Raw genomic sequence first — 14211 nt, forward strand, 5'->3', positions numbered from 1 at the left:
GTGCTTAAGATGAATCTGTATTTCTATATAATGTAAACAGTAATTTAAGGTAAAATGTAGCTGTGAACATTAAACCTAGTTGTTAGGAAGATTTAACTAGCTTTATAATTTAAGTTTTAATTTTTTTTAATTTTTTAAATATTTTTGAGACAGAGTCTCGCTCTGTTGCCCAGGCTAGAGTGCCGTGGCGTCAGCCTAGCTCCCAGCAACCTCAAACTCCTGGGCTCACGCGATCCTCCTGCCTCAGCCTCCCGAGTGGCTGGGACTACAGGCATGTGCCACCACGCCCGGCTAATTTTTTTTCTATATATTTTTAGTTGTCCGGTTAATTTCTTTCTGTTTTTCAGTAGACACGAGGTCTCGCTCTTCCTCAGGCTGGTCTTGAACTCCTGACCTCGAGCGATCCTCCCGCTTCGGCCTCCCAGAATGCTAGGATTACAGGTGTCAGCCACCGCGCCTGGCCTAGAAGCATCATTCCTAATAACCAAAAGTGGAAATGACCTAAATGTCTGTCAACTGAGGAATAAACAACATGTTGCACACCCATACAATGGAATATTATTTGGACATTAAGAGCAGTGAAGTCCTGCTACATGATGTAACATGGATGAACCTTAATAGTATTATGCTATGTGATCACAAAGGACCATAGAGTTTATGTTTCCATTTATACAAAATGTCCATAATAGGAAAAGACACAGAGATAGAAGATAGATTATTGGTTGCCTAGGGCTGGGGAGGGCAGAGGAGGTGGGGTGGGCAGGATAATGACTGCCAATTCGTATGGACTTGTTTTTTAGGGGTGATACATATGTTCTAAAATTAATTGTGGTGCTAGTTGCACAATTGCACACTTTACAAGGTTGGATTTTATGGTACGTGAATTAGATCTCAATAAAATATTTTTCTACAATGACAAGCCCAGGACCAGATGGCTTCATAGGTGATTCTATTAATCATTTAAAGAAGAATTTATATCGGTTCTATACAAACTCTTCCAAAAAAGAGATGAGGGAAGAGTTCCAACTTCATTTTATGAGACCGGTATTACCTTGGTACCAAAAGTCACCAAAACTATTACAAAAAATAAAACTATAGATTAATATTCCTTATGAATATAGATGCAAAAATCCTCAATAATAGTGCACTTATAGTCCTAGTTTGCTGAGGCTTTTTTTCTAAAGCCTTTTTTTTTTTTTTTTAATTTATGTGAATGTTGAATTATCCAGTACTTCTCAGGTTGAATTGACACTGTGAGTTTTTCCCTTTAGTCTGTTAATACAATGGATTACATCGATTGATTTGTAAATATTGAACCAACGCTACATATTTGAAAGAAACGGGTCCTGATATAATTCGTTGTTTTTTTGTTGTTTGTTTGTTTGTTTTTGAGACAGAGTCTCGCTCTTTTGCCCTGGCTCGAGTGCCGTGGCGTCAGCCTAGCTCACAGCAACCTCAAACTCCTGAGCTCACGCGATCCTCCTGCCTCGGCCTCCCGAGTAGCTGGGACTACAGGCATGCGCCACCATGCCCGGCTAATTTTTTCTATATATTTTTAGTTGTCCAGGTAATTTCTTTCTATTTTTTTAGCAGAGACGGGGTCTTGCTCTTGCTGAGGCTGGTCTTCTACTCCTGACCTCGAGCAATTCTCCCGCCTCGGCCTCCCAGAGTGCTAGGATTACAGGCATGAGCCACCTCGCCCGGCCAATAATACACTTTTCATTGAAAAATTTTTAATAAGTACAAATACATGGCATTAAAGTTCAAAACCTTATAAAGACCTGACAATCAAGTCCTTATTTTCTGGAAAAAAGGCCTCAAGTCCCAATCAATTTCCAGTAACAATGTTGTTACAGATCAATTCAATAATAAGGGGTTTCCTTTCCTTCATATGTTTGTTTTTAGCATTCTAGTCTTAAAGACTAGATTAGAAATCAGTTGAATTCCCCCCATAAGGCATTTTTATTTCTTTTACAGTATAGAAGAATCCACAAAAACCTCTTTCCCAAACTGATTCCCAATATCCATTCTGTGCTTAAGATGAATCTGTATTTCTATATAATGTAAACAGTAATTTAAGGTAAAATGTAGCTGTGAAGATTAAAACTAGTTGTTAGGAAGATTTAACTAGCTTTATAATTTAAGTTTTAATTTTTTTTAATTTTTTAAATTTTTTTTGAGACAGAGTCTCGCTCTGTTGCCCAGGCTAGAGTGCCGTGGCGTCAGCCTAGCTCCCAGCAACCTCAAACTCCTGGGCTCACGCGATCCTCCTGCCTCGGTCTCCCGAGTGGCTGGGACTACAGGCATGTGCCACCACGCCCGGCTAATTTTTTTTCTATATATTTTTAGTTGTCCGGTTAATTTCTTTCTGTTTTTCAGTAGACACGAGGTCTCGCTCTTCCTCAGGCTGGTCTTGAACTCCTGACCTCGAGCGATCCTCCCGCTTCGGCCTCCCAGAATGCTAGGATTACAGGTGTCAGCCACCGCGCCTGGCCTAGAAGCATCATTCCTAATAACCAAAAGTGGAAATGACCTAAATGTCTGTCAACTGAGGAATAAACAACATGTTGCACACCCATACAATGGAATATTATTTGGACATTAAGAGCAGTGAAGTCCTGCTACATGATGTAACATGGATGAACCTTAACAGTATTATGCTATGTGATCACAAAGGACCATAGAGTTTATGTTTCCATTTATACAAAATGTCCATAATAGGAAAAGACACAGAGATAGAAGATAGATTATTGGTTGCCTAGGGCTGGGGAGGGCAGAGGAGGTGGGGTGGGCAGGATAATGACTGCCAATTCGTATGGACTTGTTTTTTAGGGGTGATACATATGTTCTAAAATTAATTGTGGTGCTAGTTGCACAATTGCACACTTTACAAGGTTGGATTTTATGGTACGTGAATTAGATCTCAATAAAATATTTTTCTACAATGACAAGCCCAGGACCAGATGGCTTCATAGGTGATTCTATTAATCATTTAAAGAAGAATTTATATCGGTTCTATACAAACTCTTCCAAAAAAGAGATGAGGGAAGAGTTCCAACTTCAATTTATGAGACCAGTATTACCTTGGTACCAAAAGTCACCAAAACTATTACAAAAAATAAAACTATAGATTAATATTCCTTATGAATATAGATGCAAAAATCCTCAATAATAGTGCACTTATAGTCCTAGTTTGCTGAGGCTTTTTTTCTAAAGCCTTTTTTTTTTTTTTTTAATTTATGTGAATGTTGAATTATCCAGTACTTCTCAGGTTGAATTGACACTGTGAGTTTTTCCCTTTAGTCTGTTAATACAATGGATTACATCGATTGATTTGTAAATATTGAACCAACGCTACATATTTGAAAGAAAGGGGTCCTGATATAATTCGTTGTTTTTTTTTGTTGTTGTTTGTTTGTTTGTTTGTTTTTGAGACAGAGTCTCGCTCTTTTGCCCTGGCTCGAGTGCCGTGGCGTCAGCCTAGCTCACAGCAACCTCAAACTCCTGAGCTCACGCGATCCTCCTGCCTCGGCCTCCCGAGTAGCTGGGACTACAGGCATGCGCCACCATGCCCGGCTAATTTTTTCTATATATTTTTAGTTGTCCAGGTAATTTCTTTCTATTTTTTTTAGCAGAGACGGGGTCTTGCTCTTGCTGAGGCTGGTCTTCTACTCCTGACCTCGAGCGATTCTCCCGCCTTGGCCTCCCAGAGTGCTAGGATTACAGGCATGAGCCACCTCGCCCGGCCAATAATACACTTTTCATTGAAAAATTTTTAGTAAGTACAAATACATGGCATTAAAGTTCAAAACCTTATAAAGACCTGACAATCAAGTCCTTATTTTCTGGAAAAAAGGCCTCAAGTCCCAATCAATTTCCAGTAACAATGTTGTTACAGATCAATTCAATAATAAGGGGTTTCCTTTCCTTCATATGTTTGTTTTTAGCATTCTAGTCTTAAAGACTAGATTAGAAATCAGTTGAATTCCCCCCATAAGGCATTTTTATTTCTTTTACAGTATAGAAGAATCCACAAAAACCTCTTTCCCAAACTGATTCCCAATATCCATTCTGTGCTTAAGATGAATCTGTATTTCTATATAATGTAAACAGTAATTTAAGGTAAAATGTAGCTGTGAAGATTAAAACTAGTTGTTAGGAAGATTTAACTAGCTTTATAATTTAAGTTTTAATTTTTTTTAATTTTTTAAATTTTTTTTGAGACAGAGTCTCGCTCTGTTGCCCAGGCTAGAGTGCCGTGGCGTCAGCCTAGCTCCCAGCAACCTCAAACTCCTGGGCTCACGCGATCCTCCTGCCTCAGCCTCCCGAGTGGCTGGGACTACAGGCATGTGCCACCACGCCCGGCTAATTTTTTTTCTATATATTTTTAGTTGTCCGGTTAATTTCTTTCTGTTTTTCAGTAGACACGAGGTCTCGCTCTTCCTCAGGCTGGTCTTGAACTCCTGACCTCGAGCGATCCTCCCGCTTCGGCCTCCCAGAATGCTAGGATTACAGGTGTCAGCCACCGCGCCTGGCCTAGAAGCATCATTCCTAATAACCAAAAGTGGAAATGACCTAAATGTCTGTCAACTGAGGAATAAACAACATGTTGCACACCCATACAATGGAATATTATTTGGACATTAAGAGCAGTGAAGTCCTGCTACATGATGTAACATGGATGAACCTTAATAGTATTATGCTATGTGATCACAAAGGACCATAGAGTTTATGTTTCCATTTATACAAAATGTCCATAATAGGAAAAGACACAGAGATAGAAGATAGATTATTGGTTGCCTAGGGCTGGGGAGGGCAGAGGAGGTGGGGTGGGCAGGATAATGACTGCCAATTCGTATGGACTTGTTTTTTAGGGGTGATACATATGTTCTAAAATTAATTGTGGTGCTAGTTGCACAATTGCACACTTTACAAGGTTGGATTTTATGGTACGTGAATTAGATCTCAATAAAATATTTTTCTACAATGACAAGCCCAGGACCAGATGGCTTCATAGGTGATTCTATTAATCATTTAAAGAAGAATTTATATCGGTTCTATACAAACTCTTCCAAAAAAGAGATGAGGGAAGAGTTCCAACTTCATTTTATGAGACCGGTATTACCTTGGTACCAAAAGTCACCAAAACTATTACAAAAAATAAAACTATAGATTAATATTCCTTATGAATATAGATGCAAAAATCCTCAATAATAGTGCACTTATAGTCCTAGTTTGCTGAGGCTTTTTTTCTAAAGCCTTTTTTTTTTTTTTTTAATTTATGTGAATGTTGAATTATCCAGTACTTCTCAGGTTGAATTGACACTGTGAGTTTTTCCCTTTAGTCTGTTAATACAATGGATTACATCGATTGATTTGTAAATATTGAACCAACGCTACATATTTGAAAGAAAGGGGTCCTGATATAATTCGTTGTTTTTTTTTGTTGTTGTTTGTTTGTTTGTTTGTTTTTGAGACAGAGTCTCGCTCTTTTGCCCTGGCTCGAGTGCCGTGGCGTCAGCCTAGCTCACAGCAACCTCAAACTCCTGAGCTCACGCGATCCTCCTGCCTCGGCCTCCCGAGTAGCTGGGACTACAGGCATGCGCCACCATGCCCGGCTAATTTTTTCTATATATTTTTAGTTGTCCAGGTAATTTCTTTCTATTTTTTTTAGCAGAGACGGGGTCTTGCTCTTGCTGAGGCTGGTCTTCTACTCCTGACCTCAAGCGATTCTCCCGCCTTGGCCTCCCAGAGTGCTAGGATTACAGGCATGAGCCACCTCGCCCGGCCAATAATACACTTTTCATTGAAAAATTTTTAGTAAGTACAAATACATGGCATTAAAGTTCAAAACCTTATAAAGACCTGACAATCAAGTCCTTATTTTCTGGAAAAAAGGCCTCAAGTCCCAATCAATTTCCAGTAACAATGTTGTTACAGATCAATTCAATAATAAGGGGTTTCCTTTCCTTCATATGTTTGTTTTTAGCATTCTAGTCTTAAAGACTAGATTAGAAATCAGTTGAATTCCCCCCATAAGGCATTTTTATTTCTTTTACAGTATAGAAGAATCCACAAAAACCTCTTTCCCAAACTGATTCCCAATATCCATTCTGTGCTTAAGATGAATCTGTATTTCTATATAATGTAAACAGTAATTTAAGGTAAAATGTAGCTGTGAACATTAAAACTAGTTGTTAGGAAGATTTAACTAGCTTTATAATTTAAGTTTTAATTTTTTTTAATTTTTTAAATTTTTTTTGAGACAGAGTCTCGCTCTGTTGCCCAGGCTAGAGTGCCGTGGCGTCAGCCTAGCTCCCAGCAACCTCAAACTCCTGGGCTCACGCGATCCTCCTGCCTCAGCCTCCCGAGTGGCTGGGACTACAGGCATGTGCCACCACGCCCGGCTAATTTTTTTTCTATATATTTTTAGTTGTCCGGTTAATTTCTTTCTGTTTTTCAGTAGACACGAGGTCTCGCTCTTCCTCAGGCTGGTCTTGAACTCCTGACCTCGAGCGATCCTCCCGCTTCGGCCTCCCAGAATGCTAGGATTACAGGTGTCAGCCACCGCGCCTGGCCTAGAAGCATCATTCCTAATAACCAAAAGTGGAAATGACCTAAATGTCTGTCAACTGAGGAATAAACAACATGTTGCACACCCATACAATGGAATATTATTTGGACATTAAGAGCAGTGAAGTCCTGCTACATGATGTAACATGGATGAACCTTAATAGTATTATGCTATGTGATCACAAAGGACCATAGAGTTTATGTTTCCATTTATACAAAATGTCCATAATAGGAAAAGACACAGAGATAGAAGATAGATTATTGGTTGCCTAGGGCTGGGGAGGGCAGAGGAGGTGGGGTGGGCAGGATAATGACTGCCAATTCGTATGGACTTGTTTTTTAGGGGTGATACATATGTTCTAAAATTAATTGTGGTGCTAGTTGCACAATTGCACACTTTACAAGGTTGGATTTTATGGTACGTGAATTAGATCTCAATAAAATATTTTTCTACAATGACAAGCCCAGGACCAGATGGCTTCATAGGTGATTCTATTAATCATTTAAAGAAGAATTTATATCGGTTCTATACAAACTCTTCCAAAAAAGAGATGAGGGAAGAGTTCCAACTTCATTTTATGAGACCGGTATTACCTTGGTACCAAAAGTCACCAAAACTATTACAAAAAATAAAACTATAGATTAATATTCCTTATGAATATAGATGCAAAAATCCTCAATAATAGTGCACTTATAGTCCTAGTTTGCTGAGGCTTTTTTTCTAAAGCCTTTTTTTTTTTTTTTTTTAATTTATGTGAATGTTGAATTATCCAGTACTTCTCAGGTTGAATTGACACTGTGAGTTTTTCCCTTTAGTCTGTTAATACAATGGATTACATCGATTGATTTGTAAATATTGAACCAACGCTACATATTTGAAAGAAACGGGTCCTGATATAATTCGTTGTTTTTTTGTTGTTTGTTTGTTTGTTTTTGAGACAGAGTCTCGCTCTTTTGCCCTGGCTCGAGTGCCGTGGCGTCAGCCTAGCTCACAGCAACCTCAAACTCCTGAGCTCACGCGATCCTCCTGCCTCGGCCTCCCGAGTAGCTGGGACTACAGGCATGCGCCACCATGCCCGGCTAATTTTTTCTATATATTTTTAGTTGTCCAGGTAATTTCTTTCTATTTTTTTTAGCAGAGACGGGGTCTTGCTCTTGCTGAGGCTGGTCTTCTACTCCTGACCTCGAGCGATTCTCCCGCCTTGGCCTCCCAGAGTGCTAGGATTACAGGCATGAGCCACCTCGCCCGGCCAATAATACACTTTTCATTGAAAAATTTTTAATAAGTACAAATACATGGCATTAAAGTTCAAAACCTTATAAAGACCTGACAATCAAGTCCTTATTTTCTGGAAAAAAGGCCTCAAGTCCCAATCAATTTCCAGTAACAATGTTGTTACAGATCAATTCAATAATAAGGGGTTTCCTTTCCTTCATATGTTTGTTTTTAGCATTCTAGTCTTAAAGACTAGATTAGAAATCAGTTGAATTCCCCCCATAAGGCATTTTTATTTCTTTTACAGTATAGAAGAATCCACAAAAACCTCTTTCCCAAACTGATTCCCAATATCCATTCTGTGCTTAAGATGAATCTGTATTTCTATATAATGTAAACAGTAATTTAAGGTAAAATGTAGCTGTGAAGATTAAAACTAGTTGTTAGGAAGATTTAACTAGCTTTATAATTTAAGTTTTAATTTTTTTTAATTTTTTAAATTTTTTTTGAGACAGAGTCTCGCTCTGTTGCCCAGGCTAGAGTGCCGTGGCGTCAGCCTAGCTCCCAGCAACCTCAAACTCCTGGGCTCACGCGATCCTCCTGCCTCAGCCTCCCGAGTGGCTGGGACTACAGGCATGTGCCACCACGCCCGGCTAATTTTTTTTCTATATATTTTTAGTTGTCCGGTTAATTTCTTTCTGTTTTTCAGTAGACACGAGGTCTCGCTCTTCCTCAGGCTGGTCTTGAACTCCTGACCTCGAGCGATCCTCCCGCTTCGGCCTCCCAGAATGCTAGGATTACAGGTGTCAGCCACCGCGCCTGGCCTAGAAGCATCATTCCTAATAACCAAAAGTGGAAATGACCTAAATGTCTGTCAACTGAGGAATAAACAACATGTTGCACACCCATACAATGGAATATTATTTGGACATTAAGAGCAGTGAAGTCCTGCTACATGATGTAACATGGATGAACCTTAATAGTATTATGCTATGTGATCACAAAGGACCATAGAGTTTATGTTTCCATTTATACAAAATGTCCATAATAGGAAAAGACACAGAGATAGAAGATAGATTATTGGTTGCCTAGGGCTGGGGAGGGCAGAGGAGGTGGGGTGGGCAGGATAATGACTGCCAATTCGTATGGACTTGTTTTTTAGGGGTGATACATATGTTCTAAAATTAATTGTGGTGCTAGTTGCACAATTGCACACTTTACAAGGTTGGATTTTATGGTACGTGAATTAGATCTCAATAAAATATTTTTCTTCAATGACAAGCCCAGGACCAGATGGCTTCATAGGTGATTCTATTAATCATTTAAAGAAGAATTTATATCGGTTCTATACAAACTCTTCCAAAAAAGAGATGAGGGAAGAGTTCCAACTTCATTTTATGAGACCGGTATTACCTTGGTACCAAAAGTCACCAAAAATATTACAAAAAATAAAACTATAGATTAATATTCCTTATGAATATAGATGCAAAAATCCTCAATAATAGTGCACTTATAGTCCTAGTTTGCTGAGGCTTTTTTTCTAAAGCCTTTTTTTTTTTTTTTTGAAATTTACGTGAATGTTGAATTATGAAGTACTTATCAGGTTGAATTGACACTGTGAGTTTTTCCCTTTAGTCTGTTAATACAATGGATTACATCGATTGATTTGTAAATATTGAACCAACGCTACATATTTGAAAGAAACTGGTCCTGATATAATTCGTTGTTTTTTTTCGTTTGTTTGTTTGTTTTCGAGACAGAGTCTCGCTCTTTTGCCCAGGCTCGAGTGCCGTGGCGTCAGCCTAGCTCCCAGCAACCTCAAACTCCTGAGCTCACTCGATCCTCCTGACTTGGCCTCCCAAGTAGCTGGGACTACAGGCATGCGCCACCATGCCCGGCTAATTTTTTCTATATATTTTTAGTTGTCCAGGTAATTTCTTTCTACTTTTTTAGTAGAGACGGGGTCTTCCTCTTGCTGAGGCTGGTCTTCTACTCCTGACCTCGAGCGATTCTCCCGCCTCGGCCTCCCAGATTGCTAGGATTACAGGCATGAGCCACCTCGCCCGGCCAATAATACACTTTTCATTGAAAAATTTTTTTTTTTTTTTTTTTTTTTTTGAGACAGAGTCTCACTCTGTTGCCCAGGCTAGAGTGAGTGCCGTGGCGTCAGCCTAGCTCACAGCAACCTCAAACTCCTGAGCTCAAGCGATCCTCCTGTCTCAGCCTCCCGAGTAGCTGGGACTACAGGCATGCGCCGCCATGCCCGGCTAATTTTTTCTATATATATTTTTAGCTGTCCATATAATTTCTTTCTATTTTTGGTAGAGGTGGGGTCTCGCTCTTGCTCAGGCTGGTCTCGAACTCCTGAGCTCAAACGATCCGCCCACCTCGGCCTCCCAGAGTGCTAGGATTACAGGCGTGAGCCACCGCGCCCGGCGGAAAAATTTTTAATAAGTACAAATACATGGCATTAAAGTTCAAAACCTTATAAAGACCTGACAATCAAGTCCTTATTTTCTGGAAAAAAGGCCTCAAGTCCCAATCAATTTCCAGTAACAATGTTGTTACAGATCAATTCAATAATAAGGGGTTTCCTTTCCTTCATATGTTTGTTTTTAGCATGCTAGTCTTAAAGACTAGATTAGAAATCAGTTGAATTCCCCCCATAAGGCATTTTTATTTCTTTTACAGTATAGAAGAATCCACAAAAACCTCTTTCCCAAACTGATTCCCAATATCCATTCTGTGCTTAAGATGAATCCTTATTTCTATATAATGTAAACAGTAATTTAAGGTAAAATGTAGCTGTGAAGATTAAAACTAGTTGTTAGGAAGATTTAACTAGCTTTATAATTTAAGTTTTAATATTTTTTAATTTTTTAAATTTTTTTTGAGACAGAGTCTCGCTCTGTTGCCCAGGCTAGAGTGCCGTGGCGTCAGCCTAGCTCCCAGCAACCTCAAACTCCTGGGCTCACGCGATCCTCCTGCCTCAGCCTCCCGAGTGGCTGGGACTACAGGCATGTGCCACCACGCCCGGCTAATTTTTTTTCTATATATCTTTAGTTGTCCGGTTAATTTCTTTCTGTTTTTCAGTAGACACGAGGTCTCACTCTTCCTCAGGCTGGTCTTGAACTCCTGACCTCGAGCGATCCTCCCGCTTCGGCCTCCCAGAATGCTAGGATTACAGGTGTCAGCCACCGCGCCTGGCCTAGAAGCATCATTCCTAATAACCAAAAGTGGAAATGACCTAAATGTCTGTCAACTGAGGAATAAACAACATGTTGCACACCCATACAATGGAATATTATTTGGACATTAAGAGCAGTGAAGTCCTGCTACATGATGTAACATGGATGAACCTTAATAGTATTATGCTATGTGATCACAAAGGACCATAGAGTTTATGTTTCCATTTATACAAAATGTCCATAATAGGAAAAGACACAGAGATAGAAGATAGATTATTGGTTGCCTAGGGCTGGGGAGGGCAGAGGAGGTGGGGTGGGCAGGATAATGACTGCCAATTCGTATGGACTTGTTTTTTAGGGGTGATACATATGTTCTAAAATTAATTGTGGTGCTAGTTGCACAATTGCACACTTTACAAGGTTGGATTTTATGGTACGTGAATTAGATCTCAATAAAATATTTTTCTACAATGACAAGCCCAGGACCAGATGGCTTCATAGGTGATTCTATTAATCATTTAAAGAAGAATTTATATCGGTTCTATACAAACTCTTCCAAAAAGGAGATGAGGGAAGAGTTCCAACTTCATTTTATGAGACCGGTATTACCTTGGTACCAAAAGTCACCAAAACTATTACAAAAAATAAAACTATAGATTAATATTCCTTATGAATATAGATGCAAAAATCCTCAATAATAGTGCACTTATAGTCCTAGTTTGCTGAGGCTTTTTTTCTAAAGCCTTTTTTTTTTTTTTTTTTTAATTTATGTGAATGTTGAATTATCCAGTACTTCTCAGGTTGAATTGACACTGTGAGTTTTTCCCTTTAGTCTGTTAATACAATGGATTACATCGATTGATTTGTAAATATTGAACCAACGCTACATATTTGAAAGAAACGGGTCCTGATATAATTCGTTGTTTTTTTGTTGTTTGTTTGTTTGTTTTTGAGACAGAGTCTCGCTCTTTTGCCCTGGCTCGAGTGCCGTGGCGTCAGCCTAGCTCACAGCAACCTCAAACTCCTGAGCTCACGCGATCCTCCTGCCTCGGCCTCCCGAGTAGCTGGGACTACAGGCATGCGCCACCATGCCCGGCTAATTTTTTCTATATATTTTTAGTTGTCCAGGTAATTTCTTTCTATTTTTTTAGCAGAGACGGGGTCTTGCTCTTGCTGAGGCTGGTCTTCTACTCCTGACCTCGAGCGATTCTCCCGCCTCGGCCTCCCAGAGTGCTAGGATTACAGGCATGAGCCACCTCGCCCGGCCAATAATACACTTTTCATTGAAAAATTTTTAATAAGTACAAATACATGGCATTAAAGTTCAAAACCTTATAAAGACCTGACAATCAAGTCCTTATTTTCTGGAAAAAAGGCCTCAAGTCCCAATCAATTTCCAGTAACAATGTTGTTACAGATCAATTCAATAATAAGGGGTTTCCTTTCCTTCATATGTTTGTTTTTAGCATTCTAGTCTTAAAGACTAGATTAGAAATCAGTTGAATTCCCCCCATAAGGCATTTTTATTTCTTTTACAGTATAGAAGAATCCACAAAAACCTCTTTCCCAAACTGATTCCCAATATCCATTCTGTGCTTAAGATGAATCTGTATTTCTATATAATGTAAACAGTAATTTAAGGTAAAATGTAGCTGTGAACATTAAAACTAGTTGTTAGGAAGATTTAACTAGCTTTATAATTTAAGTTTTAATTTTTTTTAATTTTTTAAATTTTTTTTGAGACAGAGTCTCGCTCTGTTGCCCAGGCTAGAGTGCCGTGGCGTCAGCCTAGCTCCCAGCAACCTCAAACTCCTGGGCTCACGCGATCCTCCTGCCTCAGCCTCCCGAGTGGCTGGGACTACAGGCATGTGCCACCACGCCCGGCTAATTTTTTTTCTATATATTTTTAGTTGTCCGGTTAATTTCTTTCTGTTTTTCAGTAGACACGAGGTCTCGCTCTTCCTCAGGCTGGTCTTGAACTCCTGACCTCGAGCGATCCTCCCGCTTCGGCCTCCCAGAATGCTAGGATTACAGGTGTCAGCCACCGCGCCTGGCCTAGAAGCATCATTCCTAATAACCAAAAGTGGAAATGACCTAAATGTCTGTCAACTGAGGAATAAACAACATGTTGCACACCCATACAATGGAATATTATTTGGACATTAAGAGCAGTGAAGTCCTGCTACATGATGTAACATGGATGAACCTTAATAGTATTATGCTATGTGATCACAAAGGACCATAGAGTTTATGTTTCCATTTATACAAAATGTCCATAATAGGAAAAGACACAGAGATAGAAGATAGATTATTGGTTGCCTAGGGCTGGGGAGGGCAGAGGAGGTGGGGTGGGCAGGATAATGACTGCCAATTCGTATGGACTTGTTTTTTAGGGGTGATACATATGTTCTAAAATTAATTGTGGTGCTAGTTGCACAATTGCACACTTTACAAGGTTGGATTTTATGGTACGTGAATTAGATCTCAATAAAATATTTTTCTTCAATGACAAGCCCAGGACCAGATGGCTTCATAGGTGATTCTATTAATCATTTAAAGAAGAATTTATATCGGTTCTATACAAACTCTTCCAAAAAAGAGATGAGGGAAGAGTTCCAACTTCATTTTATGAGACCGGTATTACCTTGGTACCAAAAGTCACCAAAAATATTACAAAAAATAAAACTATAGATTAATATTCCTTATGAATATAGATGCAAAAATCCTCAATAATAGTGCACTTATAGTCCTAGTTTGCTGAGGCTTTTTTTCTAAAGCCTTTTTTTTTTTTTTTTGAAATTTACGTGAATGTTGAATTATGAAGTACTTATCAGGTTGAATTGACACTGTGAGTTTTTCCCTTTAGTCTGTTAATACAATGGATTACATCGATTGATTTGTAAATATTGAACCAACGCTACATATTTGAAAGAAACTGGTCCTGATATAATTCGTTGTTTTTTTTCGTTTGTTTGTTTGTTTTCGAGACAGAGTCTCGCTCTTTTGCCCAGGCTCGAGTGCCGTGGCGTCAGCCTAGCTCCCAGCAACCTCAAACTCCTGAGCTCACTCGATCCTCCTGACTTGGCCTCCCAAGTAGCTGGGACTACAGGCATGCGCCACCATGCCCGGCTAATTTTTTCTATATATTTTTAGTTGTCCAGGTAATTTCTTTCTACTTTTTTAGTAGAGACGGGGTCTTCCTCTTGCTGAGGCTGGTCTTCTACTCCTGACCTC

This window comes from Eulemur rufifrons, chromosome 30 (assembly GCF_041146395.1).
Source record: "Eulemur rufifrons isolate Redbay chromosome 30, OSU_ERuf_1, whole genome shotgun sequence".
Lineage (NCBI taxonomy): Eukaryota > Metazoa > Chordata > Mammalia > Primates > Lemuridae > Eulemur > Eulemur rufifrons.